This window comes from Melanerpes formicivorus, unplaced genomic scaffold, assembly GCF_026170545.1.
Source record: "Melanerpes formicivorus ecotype bairdi unplaced genomic scaffold, bMelFor1.0.p_v2 SCAF_47, whole genome shotgun sequence".
In the NCBI taxonomy this organism is placed as follows: domain Eukaryota; kingdom Metazoa; phylum Chordata; class Aves; order Piciformes; family Picidae; genus Melanerpes; species Melanerpes formicivorus.
In genome coordinates this window covers 420,768-438,261 of record NW_027142399.1, presented here as the reverse complement: position 1 = coordinate 438,261, position 17,494 = coordinate 420,768, and the positions used below count along the sequence as shown (strand labels likewise).

Genomic DNA, 17,494 nt, shown 5'->3' with positions numbered 1-17,494 from the left:
CACTGCAACTTCCCTAATGTAAAGCAGCTAAAACTGTGCTCTGAAGTGGGAGACATTAACCCTGATGAGAATAAAAGCCTTCTGGTGGACATTTCCATCAGCTAGTGGCTGTTCTAGTAGCAGCAAGGCCCTAACCCCCCCTAGGTATCACATTGGGAAGTTCTTTACTGCTTCTGTTTCTTCTGTGTGTAGAAGGGAGTCACTGACCAAGAGAGGAGTGCTGGGGACAGGGATATCAGAGAGTATGTAGATAGATGTACTAGAGAGGGCCCAACAGAGGCTGTGAGGATGATGAAGGGACTGGAACATCTGTCTGGTGAAGAAACAGGCTGCCCAGGGAGGTGGTGGAAGCCTCATCCCTGGAGGTGTTTGCAGCCAGGCTGGATGTGGCTGTGAGCAACCTGCTGTGGTGTGAGGTGTCCCTGCCCATGGCAGGGGGGTTGGAACTGGCTGAGCCTTGAGGTCCCTTCCAGCCCTGACAATTCTGTGATTCTATGAATATGTAGCTAGATGTACTTCAAACATGAGCCTGAGAGTGTTCAAGATTCAAGAACAGACTACAGATATGAAAACACAGAAGGTTATTCACTTCTCTTTCTCTCAAGACAGGTTTTGAGGACCAGGTTTGTGATTTTAGAGCATCAAAAGCTGGGGACAGCACAGGAGCTGGGCACACTTCTCTGAGGGTTGCAGAAACCATGTGGAATCTTGTCAGCAGAGTCCACAGGCTCTGAGTCTTTCTGGACTAAGAGCAGACAAACCCCAAGCTGTATCTTAGGAGCTTCCATCTCCTGCTTCTAGTCCATAGAAAGACAGCCTCCAACAGGTAACTCATGCAAGCCCTCTGAGTTCAGGGGACTCCCCCAGGATGCCTGTTTGTTTCTTGACTGTGCATGGAATGCAGATGACCAGCTGAGATTCCCATGCCTAGATTATAGATACTGCCCTGAGGGCAGATTAACTTCAACCACAGAGACCAAAGACCTTTCTTAAAGTTCACAGAGTGCTGATATCAGAGCTCTGAATCTGACACCAGGCAAAGCAACTCTCCCAGATCACAGCTAGGTGGGTCTGTGCAAGGAGAGAGAAAGAAGCCTTCCTGGGTCCTGTGCCAGCCAGGGCTCTAGTGACTGCATTGGCCTTGCACCAAGCACAAGCTCTCTTAGCAGAGGAGATCAGTTGAAGCCTTGCACATTCACAGCCCTTCCCAAGCACCAACAGAAAGAGTTTCCAGCAGCATGCAAAGCATCACACCCAGGGAATCACAGAATGGTTTGGGTTGAAAAAGGCCTCCAAGATCATCCAGTCCAAGCATCAACCCAACCCCACCATGGCCATCAAACTGTGTCCCCAGGTGCCATGGCCACAGGTTTTGGGAGCACCTCCAGGCATGGGGACTCCACCACCTCCCTGGGCAGCCTGTGCCAGTCCCTGACCACTCTGGCAGCAAAGAAATTGTTCCTCCTCTCCAACCCAACCCTTCCCTGGCACTATTTCAGGCTATTTCCTCTCCTCCTATCACCTGATACAAGGGAGAAGAGACCAACCCCAACCTCATTCCAACTCCTTTCAGGGAGTTGCAGAGAGCAATGAGGTCTTCCCTCAGCCTCCTTTGTTCTACACTAAACATCCCCAGTTCCCTCAGCCACTCCCTTGTAAGACTTGCTCTCTAGACTCTCCACCAGCTTGGTTGCCCTTCTCTGGACACCCTCCTGTGGTGGGTTTCTCCCTCAGGAGAGAGTGCCTGAAGGAACAGCACCTCCATTTCTCTAAAGCACACTTGGACATCCCCAGGAACCACTCAGACCAGTGTCTGAAAGTTAGAGAGCTGACAGTTTAAGGAGCAGTAGGCTTTGGAATGAGGCAGCCTGATGGTATCACAAAGCCTTGGTGCTCTGCCTGTAAATGTGCACAGAAATTGTCCTGTTGAGCAACACCTCCAGCATCATCCCTGTCTTGGTTAAACTGCTCTCTCCCTGGGAAGAGCAAACACAGCACAGCCAATGCAGCTTACAGCCCTGCAGAGTTAGTGCTCTGAGCACTGCTGATCTAATCAGCTGCCACTCAGCTTGCTGTAACAAACCCAAGTTGTCCTGAGGGGAAGCACTCTGGAGCAAAGCCAGGGTGACACGAGGTGTTGGAGGAAGCTCACTGTCACTGAGAGGCATCATGTTACTGCTGTGCCTCGCTGACACTAACACTCTCAGCTTAAGGTATAGCAGAACAACATCTGCTGTGCACACCAGCATTCATCTGCCCTCTGCTTGCACCCCCAGAGAGGGCCTGAGCCATGCAAAAGGAAGTCATAGAGTGGTAGTGGTTGGAAGGGACCTCCAGAGATCATCCACTCCAGTCCCCCTGCCACAGCAGGGTCACCCAGGGCAGGTCACACAGGAACACATCCAGATGGGGCTTGGAAGTCTGCATAGAAAGAGACTCCACAACCTCTCTGGGCAGCCTGCTCCAGGGCTCTGTCACCCTCACAGTAAAGATTTTCATCATCCTGGCATGGAACTTCCTGAGTTCCATTGCCCCTTGTCCTGTCACAGGACACCACTGAAAGGAGCCTGCCCCCCTTTTCTTGACACCCACCCCTCAGATATTTATAAGGTTCCCCTCTCAGCCTTCTCTTCTCCAGGCTAAACAGCCCCAGGGCTCTCAGCCTCTCCCCATTACAGAGGTTCCAGTCCCTTCAGCATCCTCACAGCCTCCATTGGACACTCTCCAGCCCATCCCTGTCCCCCATGCAGCTAGGGCTGAGGTCATACAAAGAAACTTTCTACCTGCTGGCTCCACACAGAGCAGGGGACAAGTGTCTTGTTTCCTTGTCACTCTAAAGCTCAGTCTCACCATGATTTGGATGCTCATCACTGACCACACCACATCTCAATGGCTTTGTCAGGCTTGGGGCAGGACACTTCACCCTTGCATATATCAGAGCCAAATCTGCTAATCTGCCCCTCTCAAACAATTTGCTGCTACTAATTTTAGTAGATCTTGAGTACAGCCAAGTAAGAAGAGATGGAAGAGGATGCAGGAGGACTGAGAAGAGATAGAAGAGGATGCAGGAGGACTGAGAAGAGGTGGAAGAGGATGCAGGAGGACTGAGAAGAGGTGGAAGAGGATGCAGGAGGACTGAGAAGAGGTGGAAGGGGATACAGAAGGGCTGAGAATAGGTGGAAGGGGATGCAGGAGGACTGGGAACAGGTGGAAGAGGATGCAGAAAGACTGAGAAGAGATGGAAGAGGATGCAGGAGGACTGAGAAGAGGTGGAAGAGGATGCAGGAGGACTGAGAAGAGGTGGAAGAGGATGCAGGAGGACTGAGAAGAGGTGGAAGAGGATGCAGGAGGACTGAGAAGAGGTGGAAGAGGATGCAGGAGGACTGAGAAGAGGTGGAAGAGGATGCAGGAGGACTGAGAAGAGGTGGAAGAGGATGCAGGAGGACTGAGAAGAGGTGGAAGAGGATGCAGGAGGACTGAGAAGAGGTGGAAGGGGATACAGAAGGACTGAGAAGAGGTGGAAGGGGATACAGAAGGACTGAGAAGAGGTGGAAGGAGATACAGAAGGACTGAGAAGAGGTGGAAGGAGATACAGAAGGACTGAGAAGAGGTGGAAGGAGATACAGAAGGACTGAGAAGAGGTGGAAGGGGATGCAGAAGGACAGAGAAGAGGTAGAAGGGGATACAGAAGGACTGAGAAGAGGTGGAAGAGGATGCAGGAGGACTGAGAAGAGTGGAAGGGGATACAGAAGGACTAAGAGGTGGAAGAGGATGCAGGAGGACTAAGAGGTGGAAGAGGATGCAGGAGGACTGAGAAGAGGTAGAATGGGATACAGGACTGAGAAGAGATGGAAGAGGATGCAGAAGGACTGAGAAACAAAGTTTCTGAGGGTCAGTGTTGTCCAGAGAACTGCAGGTGGCCAATCTCCTCTTGCTTTGCACAGGTGTAAGACTCAGAGCAGATATTTGCTCCTCCTTCAGCTCTGCCTTTTCCTTCTGGCATTACTGGAATGATAACAAAGAATCTGCACATTTCAGCTATTGACTGAAATTTCTTGTACTGGGTAAATATTTAATTCTTTTGTTTCCCTCCTCCTGTTTTTTTTCCCTTTTCCTTTTAGCAAGGTCTCTTGATGGGAAGTGTGCTTCCACCAGCCTCTTAACCCAGGAATAAGAGGAGCAAATTCCAAGCAGCACCTGTATTTTTGCATTTTCTCATTTCCCTACACAAATTTACCCTCAACCAGTTACATATCACCCTGGAAAGTTGCATCATCTCTCACCTCTGCTCCTTGAGGAGGGTATTTTGTTTGGAGTGGGATGCAGCTCACTGTAGGAAGCCAGCACTCATGCTGTGCTCATTGGCTCAGTCAGCAAAGCCTTGCTGCAGCCACTGCAACTTCCCTAATGTAAAGCAGCTAAAACTGTGCTCTGAAGTGGGAGACATTAACCCTGATGAGAATAAAAGCCTTCTGGTGGACATTTCCATCAGCTAGGGACTGTTCTAGTAGCACCAAGGCCCTAAACCCCGCCTAGGTATCACATTGTGGAGTTCTTTAATGCTTCTGGTTCTTCTGTGTGCAGAAGGGAGTCACTGACCAAGAGAGGAGTGCTGGGGACAGGGATATCAGAGAGTATGTAGATAGATGTACTAGAGAGGGCCCAACAGAGGCTGTGAGGATGATGAAGGGACTGGAACATCTGTCTGGTGAAGAAACAGGCTGCCCAGGGAGGTGGTGGAAGCCTCATCCCTGGAGGTATTTGCAGCCAGGCTGGAGGTGGCTGTGAGCAACCTGCTGTGGTGTGAGGTGTCCCTGCCCATGGCAGGGAGGTTGGAACTGGCTGAGCCTTGAGGTCCCTTCCAACCCTGACAATTCTATGACATAGCTCTGCACAACCTGGAAAGTGTCCCTGCCCCTGGCAGGGGGGTTGGAACCAGTTGATCCTTGAGGTCCCTTCCAACCCTGACAGTTCTATGAGAGGCTGAGACTCAAAGAACAAAGTTGTAGGGTCAGTAGCTGCAGCATAAGGAAGTGGCAGTGGGATTTGCCCGGCAGTGCAAACGACAAAGGATTAAGATGCAAGTTTGGCACTCACAGAGAAATTAGGTCAGACACTGCAAGCCCTGGAATAATTTATGCTAATGAAATATTAACTCCCAAGGAGGGAGAAGATGTTGGCACTTTCATGGGAATTTACAGCTGAAAAAAACATCACCACCCTAAAAGACCATGTGGCAAAAACCCAACCCAAACAATCACCAGGTTAGACTGGTTTGGTCAGAGAGCTGGATCCTCAAAAGCAATCAGTTATTTACTCATGGCTCAAGTAAATGACATGAACTATAGCCAGAATAAGCCAAAGTAAATCTCCCCTATCACAACTAAGTAAATTTCCATTAAGTATAACTACTCAAGAGTAGCAATTCTCTCATTTGTCCTCTTAAGAGAGGTTTCCAGGCAAGAGGAGTTGCACAGAAGGGAGATTTACTCCCTGCCTGCTGGTGGAGGGCTCTGAGGCAGCTGTCAGTTTCCTTACCTGCAGCCTGGGCCATGCTTCACTGGACAGCAGTCACTGTAGGCAGCAAAACACTGCTGTGAGACTGAGAATTTCTCCAGCACCTCACATCTGCAACAGAGGTTTGAGTTCTCTGGGAGGTGTGAACACAGGTGCCTGGAGGAATGAGCACAGAGTTGCCCTGTTTGGCTGTTCTGCAGTAGAACACAAAAGCTCTGGACCACTGCTGTTTAACAGCTGTGGCCAGATGTTGTCAAGCTGTTCACAGAACCATAGATTGCTTTGGGTTGTAAGGGACCCTCAAAGGTCATCTTGTCCAGCCCTCCAGCTACAGCAGGCTGCACAGGGCCACATCAAGGCTGACCTTGAATTTCTCCAGGGATGGAGCCTCAACCACAGCCCTGGGCAGCCTGTTCAGTGTCTCCCCAGCCTCACTGTGCAGAACTTCCTCCTGAAGTCCAACCTAACCTCTGCCCTGCTCCAGTTTCAAACCATTGCCTCTCATCCTATCACTCCAGCTCTTCTAAACAGTCCCTCCCCAGCCTTCCTGAAGGTCCCCTGGAGATATAGAAATGCAGCTCTAAGGTCTCCCTGGAGCCTTCTCTTCTCCAGGCTGAATAACCCCAACTCTCTCAGCTTGTCCCTATAGGAGAGGTTCTCCATCCCTCTGCTCATCTTTGTGACCTCCTCTAGACCTGCTCCAGCAGATCCACATTGCTGTTGGGAGTCCCAGGGCTGGACACAGCACTCCAGGTGAGGTCTGTCCAGATCAGAGGGGCAGAATCACCTCTCTCCAGCTGCTGGCCATGCATCTTTTGATGCAACCCTGAACACCATCGGCCTTCTGAGCTGCAAGAGACTAATGCAGCCAGGCAAGCAGCACCAGAACAAGAGGACACAGTCTCAAGCTGTGCCAGGGGAGGTTTAGACTGGATGTTAGGAAGAAGTTCTTCATAGAGAGAGTGATTGCCCATTGGAATGTGCTGCCCAGGGAAGTGGTGGAGTCACCATCACTGGGGGTGTTTAGGAAGAGACTTGATGGGGTGCTTGGTGCCATGGTTTAGTTGATCAGGTGGTGTTGGGTGAGAGGTTGGACTGGATGATCTTGAAGGTCTCTTCCAACCTGGTCTATTCTATTCCTTATTCTATTCTATTCTATTCTAGTCTAGTCCTATTCCATTCTATTCTATCCTACCCTACCCTATCCTATCCTATTCCATTCCTATTCCTATTCCATTCCATTCCTATCCTATTCCTATTCCATTCCTATTCCATTCCTATTCTATTCCATTCCATTCCTATTCTATTCCTATTCCATTCTATTCTATTCTACTCTACTCTATTCTACCCTATCCTATCCCATCCCATCCTATCCCATCCCATCCTATCCTAAATGTTCCCTTTGCCACCCTGTTCAACTCACCAGCCTTCACCCCTGTCAGATCCCTCTCTCATTTCCCCCCCTCACTGTGATGTTTCTCCTTCAGCCTGGTGCTTAAGCTTCACAGAACATAAAGGCTTGGTGGTTGAAGCTTACCCCACCAGAGAGCTGGGAGTACATAACCCCCAGAGCCTGGTTTCTTCCACCACAAAGGACCTGGATGCTGCTGAATACCTTTGTAAGCCTTGCTGATTAAAGCAGCTATACTTCCTTATTTTTAGATAAATACCAGATGTCACAATTATTACAGAGAATCAAGAAAGAAAAGCAAAGCAGCAGCTCACAAACCAGGGAACAAACAAAAGCACTCCAGTAATCCTGCACATTTTGACAGAGTTGTTTTTTCAGGGTTCTGCCCTCCTCCATTGTGTTGTTATCCAGGGATTAGCACAGCAAGGTCTGGCTCCAATTTCATCATGAAAATGTTAACTGTGGAGGTCTTGGTGTTGGTTATCCACCAGGAGAGGGGGTTTGTCTGCCACGTCCTCTCAGGCCAGCCAGAGGCTTGTTAAATCAGCCTGGAGAAGAGGAGGCACATTCCCATGGCCAGTCTCTATTTCTGTGAAGAACTTCTTCCTCACCTCCAGCCTCAACTTCCCCTGGTGCAGCTTGAGACTGTGTCCTCTTGTTCTGATGCTGGGTGCCTGGGAGAAGAGACCAACCCCCACCTGGCTGCAACCTCCCTTCAGGGAGTTGCAGAGAGCAAGAAGGTCTCCCCTGAGCCTCCTCTTCTCCAGGCTAAGCAACCCCAGCTCCCTCAGCCTCTCCTCACAGGGCTGTGCTCCAGACCCCTCCCCAGCCTCATGTTCCTCATCCCCAACCTAAACCTCCCCTGGTGCAATGTGAGGCCATTTCCTCTCTCCTATCCCTTGTTGCTTGGCAGAAAAGACCAACCCCCACCAGGCTCCAACCTCCTTTCAGCATCTGTGGAGGATGCCAGCGGCAGCTCCAGACCCACGAGAGCACTGCCCTCATCTCCACCAGCCCCTGCAGAGCAGCCTGGGCAGAACCAGGCCCAGCCACACACAAGGTGAAAGCAGCAATCCTAGGGCCGTATGAACTCACTTCTCTCTTCTTTCATGCAGCCATGGTGGGGACTGCATTCAGTGTCCTCAGAGGGAGTCGTTGCCCTGGTGCTGAAAGCATTTGGATGAAGGCCACTGGGAATGAAATATAATCTCAGTCTATGGGAAAAGGGCTCTGAAACCTGACTCCAGGTTACAGACCATTGTTGTTGGTGACTTTTAATGTATTTGTTCAGAAGGGGAAAATGGGCCTAGAGCCTTCATTTTCTTATCCCCACTTAGGCATTACTTAAAGTATTAACCCTAAATCAGCACAATTTTAGGTAGCTGCCTTGCAGCTAACAGGAGAGTGTTGGTCCATCTCAGTTCTAGTTTCAGTCAGTTGCTCTGGCTTGCTGAATGGCTAAGAGGCTGCCTCCCTCTCCCCAGACTCCAACATGCAGATCTTAAGGAACACAGAATCCTACAATGGCTTAGCTGGGAAGGGGCCTCAGAGCTCATCTCCTCCAACCTCCCCACCGTGGGCAGGGATTCCTCTCAACTAGACTCAGCTGCTCAAGGCCTCATCCAAGCTGTCCTTGAATACTTCCAGGGAGGGGACATCCTGGGAAGCCTATTTGAGAGTCTCACCACCCTCATACTGAAGAACTTCTTCCTGAGATCCTGGCTAAGCCTGCACTCCCTCAGCTTCAAACCCTTCCCCCTTCTCCTGTCTCTAGACACCCTCAGGACAAGTCCTTCTGCAGCCTTCCTGTAGGATCCCTTCAGGTACTACCAGGCAGCTCTAAGGTCCCCCTGGAGCCTTTTCTTCTCCAGGCTGAAGAACCCCAGCTCCCTCAGCCTGTCCTCATGGCAGAGGTGCTGCAGCCATTGAAGAGAGGGTCTCTGAAGATCTAATTGTGGAAGTGTGAAGTTTCTAGCAGGTATCTGCAGTGAGTGTTAGAAGCTGTTGGAGGTCCTGGCCACACTTTCCTTGATGCCCCCCAGGATGCCATTGGCTCCCTTGGCCACAAGGGCAAAATGCTGCCCCGTGGATCCCCTGAGCTTGTGTCTGTCAGGGACAGGACTTACAAGGTGAGAGAGACAACATTGTGAAAGAGCTGGAGAAACCAAGAATGTGCTTTGACTGGCTGCCAGCCATGCCATTGTATTTCAATAGCTAAGCAGATAAATGATCCTTTAGCACAGAAAGGGAGAGGGGGGAAGTCCAGGCTGTAAATAGAGAAGGCTGCTCAAGTACCCAGTCTCAAAGAGAATGCCTGCTCCTGGGTCTAGCTCATGGACACAAGATATTAACCCTAGCTCTGCATCCCTAAAGCAAGCCTGTCTCCTCCAGAGCCAGCAACAGGCCTCTGCATTTCACTGAAGCACTATTTTGGGATGGATGTGCAGGGCTAAATTAAATTCACAGCTAGTAACAGTCCCTGCAAGCTGCAGGGACACAAAAAGGGATCTTTACAAAGGCAGAAATGCCAGGAAGCAGAATGGTTTAAATCTTGCTGTTCAGAAAGGTAGAGATGATGGGGAAAAGAAGCAGCCCTGCTATTTATAGCAAGACATGATAAAGACACTCAGAGTCAGAGCCAGCTGCCTTATTGTCTGCATCTCCTGCTTGCTGAGATGCCTTGGGGTACCCAAAACATCTGCAGTGAGCCAGCAAGTGTGCCACAGCACTCACAGAGGAGCTGCACTGTCCAAGGGGCTGTGGGACACCCAGCTTAGCTAAATAACCAGATGTCTGAGCACATGAATCAAGGCACAGCTCACATGGCAGAATCTGTACCACACAGTCCCTTGTGTTCTGCAACACTCACATTGAAGTGCTACCTACCAGGAGCAAGGATTGGGGCTGTTCAGCCTGGAGAAGAGAAGGCTCCAGGGAGACCTTAGAGCAGCCTCCAAGTACCTGAAGGGGGCTACAGGAGCGCTGGGGAGGGACTTTTTACAAGGGCTTGCAGTGATAGGACCAGAAGGAATGCATTTAAGCTGGAAGAGGAAAGATTGAGACTGGAGATTAGGAAGAAATTCTTGCCAGTGAGGGTGGGGAGACACTGGCACAGGTTGCCCAGGGAGGTTCTGGATGCCTCCTCCCTGGAGCTGCTCAAGGCCAGGCTGGATGAGCTTTAAGGTCCCTTCCAACCCAGACCATTCTATGAATCCTTGGAGATTAATCATTTCACCCAAGGCTCCATCTGGGCAGCTCTGACTTTGTACTTAAGTCCAGCTGCATTGTTGAAAGTGCATTATTATCCCTTTCTGCCCTGAATTCCAGTTACAGCTCCCAGAGAAACTGTCAGCAAGGGCAGAAACTAACACAAGTATTTGACAAGTTTGTGTCAGCAGCCTTGCAGGGAGAGGAAAGGAACAAGAGTGACAATTCTTCCCTGCTCCTCACTGAGGCACAGTTCAGAACAGCACAGAGGAACCCAGGGAAAGCCTCATACAGTAGATGTGTCTCCACAGGAGATTTTCCCCTCCTCCTCTGCGTTTACCTCCATGCTGATCTCTTGCCTCACAGCAGATCTGTCCCAACAGGAGATTTTCACCTCCTCTCCTACATTTACCTCCATGCTGCTCCTTGCTGCCCTCTTGTAGCTGATGGTTCTGCTTGCTGGTGATGGTTTCCTAAGGCCTGGCTCACACCACCATCTACTGACGGCACCCGGGATACCAGGAACGTTTTGCCTCTCGATTTCCTTGGCTTGCTTTGGGGTTTCCATTGCTGCAAATTAAAAGGATGATGAAAAATTAAATCCCCAACAGATTGACAGTGAGTGAAGCAGCATTGACTGAGAGCTGCTCAGTGCTTTGCTCCTCCAGTTGCACCAAGAAGATCAAAGCCTTTGAGGAGAGCTCCCGGGCTCAAGGCTAAAAGGCTAATTCTTGGAGTTGGGGGGTTTCAGATGAAAAGCTTGGCCTGGAGGTTTCTAACAGTAAGAGCAGGCAGTCATGGAGGAAGGAGGTCAGCTTTACCACCCAGGACAGATGTTAGAATAGAATAGAACCTCTCTATCAGCAGTTAGAATAGAATAAAGCAGGTTGGAAGAGACCTTCAAGATCATCACATCCAACCTATCATCCAACACCACCCAATCAACTAACCCATGGCACCCAGCACCCCATCAAGTCTCCTTCTGAACACCTCCAGGGATGAGGACTCCACCACCTCCCTGGGCAGCACATTCCCATGGGCAATCACTCTCTCTGTACAGAACTTCCTCCTAACCTCCAGCCTAAACCTCCCCTGGCGCAGCCTGAGACTGTGTTCTCTTGTTCTGGTGCTGGCTGCCTGGGAGAAGAGACCAACCTCTGCCTGTCTACAACCTCCCTTCAGGGAGCTGTAGAGAGCAATAAGGTCTTCCCTGAGCCTCCTCTTCTCCAGGCTAAGCAACCCCAGCTCCCTCAGCCTCTCCTCACAGGGCTGTCTTCTAAGCCCCTCCCCAGCTTTGTTGCCCTTCTCTGGACACCTTCCAGCAGCTCAACCTCTTTCCTAAACTGAGGAGCCCAGAACTGGACACAGGACTTGAGGTGTGCCCTAACCAGTATAGTGTACAGGGGCAGAATGACCTCCCTGCTCCTGCTGGCCAGGATGCCATTGGCCCTATTGGCTGCCTGGGCACACTGCAGGCTCATGTTCAGCCTACCATCAACCAGCACCCCCAGGTCCCTCTCTGCCTGGCTGCTCTCAGCCACTCTGCCCCCAGCCTGTAGCACTGCCTGGGGTTGTTGTGGCCAATGTGCAGCACCTGGCACTTGGATGTGTTCAATCTCCTGCCCTTGGCCTCTGCCCATCTGCCCAGTAAAAGGACACTGCTGCCTGTTCCCTGCAGGCTTGAACACACAACCCTGGGATTAAGAGTCTCATGCTCCACTGACTGAGCTGACTGTGCTCCTCTCTGTCTTCCCTACCTACAGTCATAGAACCACAGAATGCTTTGGGTGGGAAGGGTTGCAGTGAGGAGGACCCAGGGGAAGCCCCATCACAACTCTCCAAATGTGAAGATTTTTTCCCTTTTGTCTTCATGTCCATATTAGGTCTCTGAGCTCAACCTTTCTGCCCTCAGCTTTGCTGGCTATTTGTGACAGGGATAGCTTGGGGAAGATCTGTGCAGAAAGCTGATGAACAAGCAAGGCTCTTCCCATGCCTGGGCAGTTGTGTGGCAAGCTGAGAAAGCTTGCATGCTGCTTGGGCTTAGGTGATCAACTGCCTGCTTGATCTCTGAAGTGCCTCCAGAGCTCTGGAATATAATTTCCCTGGCACCTCTCTGTCAAGGAGAGAGTTTGACCTCACTGACTAGAATCTTTTGTCCTATCCCTGTGAAGAGTCTGGCACCATCCTCTTGCCCCCTCAGGGCCCTTTGGCTCTCAGGCTGCTCTTCTCCAGGCTCAACAGCCCCAGGGCTCTCAGCCTTCCCTCCTCACAGAGATGCTTCAGGCCCCTCAGCATCTTTGTAGCCTCCACTAGACTCCAGCAGTTCCCTCTCTCTTTTGAACAGGGAGACCAGAACTGGATACAATACTCCAGCTGTGTCCTCACTAGGTCAGAGTAGAGGGGGAGGAGAACCTTCCTCAGCCTGCTGGCCACACTTCTCTTAATGCAGCCCAGGATAGCATTGACCACGGGGGCACATGGCTGTCCTCCATCCCTCCCAGGTCCTTCTCCTTGGAGCTGCTTGCCAGGAGGTCAACCCTTCACCTGTAGCGGTGCAAGGGTCCAGGGAGGTGGTGGAGTCACTGTCCCTGGGGGTGTTCAAGAGGGGACTGGCCGTGGCACATGAAGCCATGGATTGGTAGTCAGGAGGTGCTGGGTGACAGGCTGGACTTGATGACCCTTGGAGACCTTTTCCAACCTTATTGATTCTGTGATTGATTCTAATTCCAGAATGGGTTTGTCAAGTCAGTGAGGGAAAAATGTACAGCACTGCCAGCTCACCTGTGCCCACGGGAGGTCACTCTTGCACCAGCTGTGCCACTTTGAAGTCAGCAGCACAGTTCAGCTCAGGAACACCAACCAGCAAGAGAGTTTTTTTCTCTAGCAGCTCAGAGTTTCTCTCCTTGATTACCTTTTACACTGTTACACCAAAAAGCAAGCAGGGCTTGCTGGTGTTCCAGGCCAGGTTGGATGAGGCCTTGAGCCACCTGGGCTACTGGAAGGCACCCCTGCCCGTGAAAGGGGTGCTTGGAACTAGATGATCTTGAAGGTGCCATTCAACCCAAAGCATTCTATGAAAGGCAGCAATCACCAAAGTGAAAACACATCATCTTTCAGCCAACAAACCTACAGATTTCAGAGCCATGGGGAAGCAGACAGCAGCTACAAGAACAGGCACCCCAGGGAGATCTGAATGGTTATGATTGGTAAAAGGAATTATGCACAGAGTCATGGAATGGTTTGAGTTGGAAGGGACCTTAAAGATCATCCAGTTCCAACCCCCTGCCGTGGGCAGGGACACCTCCCACCAGCCCAGCTTGCTCAAGGCCTCATCCAGCCTGGCCTTGAAAGAGGGAGGGAGAATCCACAAACTCCCTGGGCAACCTGTTCCAGTGTCTCCTCACCCTCACTGTCACGAATTTCTTCCTAATACCATAGAATCATAGATTTGTTGGGGTTGGAAGGGACCCTAAGGATCATCCAGTTCCAACCCCCATGCCATGGGCACAGACATCTCACACTACATCAGGTTGCCCAGAGCCACATCCAGCCTGGCCTTAAAATCCTCCAGGGATGAGGCTTCCACCACCTCCCTACATCCAGAGTAAATCTGCCCTCCTCAAGCTTCAGCCCAAGACAATTAACAATTCCTATTTCAGAGTCATCAGAATGACTAAGAGCTGCCCAGGCTGCCTCGTGCAGCACTGACAGCTCTCATTCCACTTTGCCTCTTTCTGAAGCATCACACACAGGCCACTGGCAGCAGGCATTCCAGATGCAGTTACCCAATGGCCTGTCTCAGTGGAACTCATTAGCATGCCTCTTCCCTATGAAAATGTGAGATGAACTCAGCAGCAATGTCACAGCCTCATCTCACTCCCAGCCTGGGTGCAAGCTGTTAGAAGTCCATCTGGAGGACAGCATCATTTCCGCTTGCCATCGAGGGTGTGCAAGTGGGAACTCTGTGACAGTGCTAGGGTGAGGGGGAAGGGATTGAAGCTTGAGGAGAGCAGATTTAGACTGGAGATTAGGAAGACATTTTTTAGAGTGAGGGTGGGGAGGCACTGGAACAGGTTGCCCAGGGAGGTTGTGGATTCCTCCTCGCTGGAGGTATTCAGTATTCAGTATTCCTAAGGTTGGAAGGGACCTCAAAGATCGAGTCCAACCTGCCACCACAGACCTCATGACTAGAGCAGAGAGGACACTACTGCCCACTGCAGGCTTGAACTCATGACCTTCCCATTAAGGGACTGATGTGCTACCAACTGAGCCAACAAGGCCAGGTTGGATGAGGCCTTGAGCTGGGCTGGTGGGAGGTGTCCCTGCCCATGGCAGGGGGTTGGAACTGGATGATCTTTAAGGTCCCTTCCAACCCTGACAATTCTGTGATTAAAACCTTGAAGGATCTAAATTAGCATCTCCACAGCTCAGCTTTGATTCTGGGAGAGGAGGCAGTGTGGGGAATACAACAGGCTAGATGAGCAGCCTGGGCTGGTGGGAGGTGTCCCTGCCCATGGGAGGGGGGATGGAACTGAATAATCTCCAAAGTTCCAACCCAAACTCTTCTATGAATCTAGGATTTATTTCCCTGTCTTACCTTTCACTCAGCCCAGCCTTAAGGAGCAGTTGCCTTTAAGCAGGTTGTGTCTGTGGTAGGTGCTGCACTGATAGGAACCTGAGGATGACAAATACCATGCAAAAATGAGATGCTATTGACTACTGCAGCAGATGCCATGGAGATCTCTCAGCTGGGTCCCACAGCTGGACACAGCACTCCAGCTGAGGTCCACCAGAGCTGAGGGGCAGAATCAGCACTCTCCATCTCTCTGATGCAGCTCAGGATGCCACTGGCCCTCTGGGCCACCAGTGCCAAGTGCCCATTGCTGGCTCATGTCCAGCTTCTTAACCTCCAGTACCCCCAGGCCCTTTGCTGCAGAGCTGCTCTCAGTCTCATCATCCCCCCCCACCTCCTGATCTCTATGTGAAAGAGAGTACTAATAAAAGAAACCTTTGCAACAAAGGATTCCATAGGCAGACAAGCTAACAGTTGGCAAAGCGACAGCAGCTGAAGGGGAAGACAAACACCTAGGCCAGCAAATGCCATTGCAATGGGTGTGTGCACTCCAGAAACATGTAGCAACAGGGGGTGAAGGAAGCTAGAGAGCATTCATCCTTCATCCAAAGGTATAACAGGAGCTCTACCCTCTGACAGCACAACCTGGGAGCTTACACAGAGAGAGCTTTGCAGAGCTGCTCATCACAGATCAGTTGGAAAGGAATTCAGAGGTTCATAGAATGGTTTGGGTGGGAAGGCACCTTCAAGATCATCCAGTTCCAATCCCCCTGCATTGGCAGGGACACCTCTCACTAGGCCAGCAGTTCCTTAAATGATCTCTCATCCTACTGACTTCAACAGTACCATTCAAAGAACAACACAGAGCTTCATGTCAACAAGGAACCAGCCCCCTGGCTCCAGCTTGTCCCAGATTTGGACAATCAATAAGGCAGCCCAGGTGAAACAGAAAGAAAACAGTTCCCAAGCTGGGCAGAATGTAGCCCTTGTTAGAAACAGAGCCTCAGTATCAGAAAGGTAAACAACCACTTCACTTCTGAAACATCCTTCAACAAATCACTTCCCTGAAGCAAACTGGTACCAGTATCACCCAGCAGGTGATAACACAAGAGGGAATGGCCTGAGGCTGTGCCAGGGAGGTGGAGGCTGGGGATTAGGAACTATTTCTCTCCTGCAGGAGTGCTCAGGCCTTGGCACAGGCTGCCCAGGGAGGTGGTGGAGTCCCCAGCCCTGGAGGGCTTCAAAGAAACCTGTGGCCATGGCACTCTGGGACATGGCTTAGTGGCCGTGGTGGGGGTGGGTTGATGGGTGGGACTGGATGATCTTAGAGGCCTTTTCCAACCCAAACAATTCTCTGATTCTCTGATTCTCTTGGGTTTGTTTGTCTTTTCCCCCCTTGTTTTGGTTTTTTTCTAGCTCTTTTAGCTTTCCTTTTCTTTCTTTTCTTTTTCTTTCTTTTTTCTTTCTTTCCCCTTCATTATTTTTTCATTTTTCTTCTTCTTAGTATCACAGAATCATTCAGGGTTGGAAGGGACCACAAGGATCAGCTAGTTCCAACCCCCCTGCCATGGGCAGGGACACCCCACACTAGATCAGCCTGGCCACAGCCTCAGCCAGCCTGGCCTTAAACACCTCCAGGGACAGGGCCCCAACCACCTCCCTGGACAACCCATTCCAGGGCTTCACCACTCTCATGGGGAAGAACTTCCTCCTCACCTCCAGCCTGCATCTCCCCACCTCCAGCTTCATTCCATTCCCCCTAGTCCTATCACTGCCTGAGATCCTGAGCAGTCCCTCCCCAGCTTTCCTGGAGCCCCCTTCAGATACTGGAAGGCCACAATGAGGTCACCTGGGAGCCTTCTCTTCTCCAGACTGAACAGCCCCAACTCCTTCAGTCTGTCCTCACAGGAGAGGTGCTCCAGCCCTCTGATCATCCTCCTGGCCCTTCTCTGGACACCTTCCAGCACCTCCACATCCCTCCTGTCATAGGGGCTCCAGAACTGGAGGCAGTACTCCAGGTGGGGTCTCACCAGGGCTGAGCAGAGGGGGAGAATCACCTCCCTTGCCCTGCTGGCCACACTTCTCCTGATGCAGCCCAGGATCTGATTGGCTTTCTGGGCTGCAAGTGCACACTGAGAACTCCTGGTGAGCTTTTTGTCCACCAGCACCCCCAAGTCTCTCTCTTCAGGGCTGCTTTCCAGCCAGGCACTGCCCAGTTACTTCCTTCCCCCCCCCCCCCCCCCCCGTTTTTTTTTCTCCATTTTCCCCCCTTTTTTGTTCCCCCACAAAACACCCCAAAACCTTTCCTCCAGGATCACTCCCACGTTTGCACAACCCCATCAGCTGCTCTAAACCAGAGGCTGCTCTTCCCTGCCCACACCATTTACAGTAAACCCAGCAGAGTTTACCCTTTTCTCTTTCACTCCTAAGGACAAATCTCTTCTCCCCCACCCCTTGCACTCAATCTCTCTTCTTGGGAAGAGTAATTTCTTCATCAGCTGCTGCAGATTGTTAGGAAAGAGGGTGGGGCCTCCCCAGGCTGACGTCCTTCAAACCATACCTGAGTATAAAGAGCGAGGGAGGCTGCCAGCCAAGAAGGTTGTTCCTGGTGACTGCTGGGATCCCAAGCCTGGCTTTATCCTGCAGCTGCTGGAACTTGCTGCCTAAAAGGAGAAGAGGGAAGCTGGATCCATCTCAGAGCAGAGAATTAAGTCCAACTACCACCTTCTCAATGTGAAACTGGATTGAATTCATTGACTTTTTTGCCCTTGTTTAAACCAGTCCCC

At 51.1% G+C, this 17,494-nt stretch overlaps 1 protein-coding gene across 2 annotated transcripts in view; it reads right to left on the bottom strand.

Moving 5' to 3' along the window:
• POU2AF1 (POU class 2 homeobox associating factor 1) overlaps positions 1-17,494 on the bottom strand; it is a 93,238-nt gene that overhangs the window by 44,445 nt on the left and 31,299 nt on the right. Inside the window, exons 6-8 of one of the 2 annotated variants that reach the window (XM_068159943.1) lie at positions 17,269-17,371; positions 14,733-14,810; positions 10,548-10,705 (exon numbers count right to left, since the gene is read on the bottom strand). The gene's annotated coding sequence lies outside the window, so the exon portion shown is untranslated. Of the gene's footprint in view, positions 1-10,547; positions 10,706-14,732; positions 14,811-17,268; positions 17,481-17,494 lie in introns of those variants that run through there. The other variant, XM_068159944.1, reaches the window with a different exon arrangement.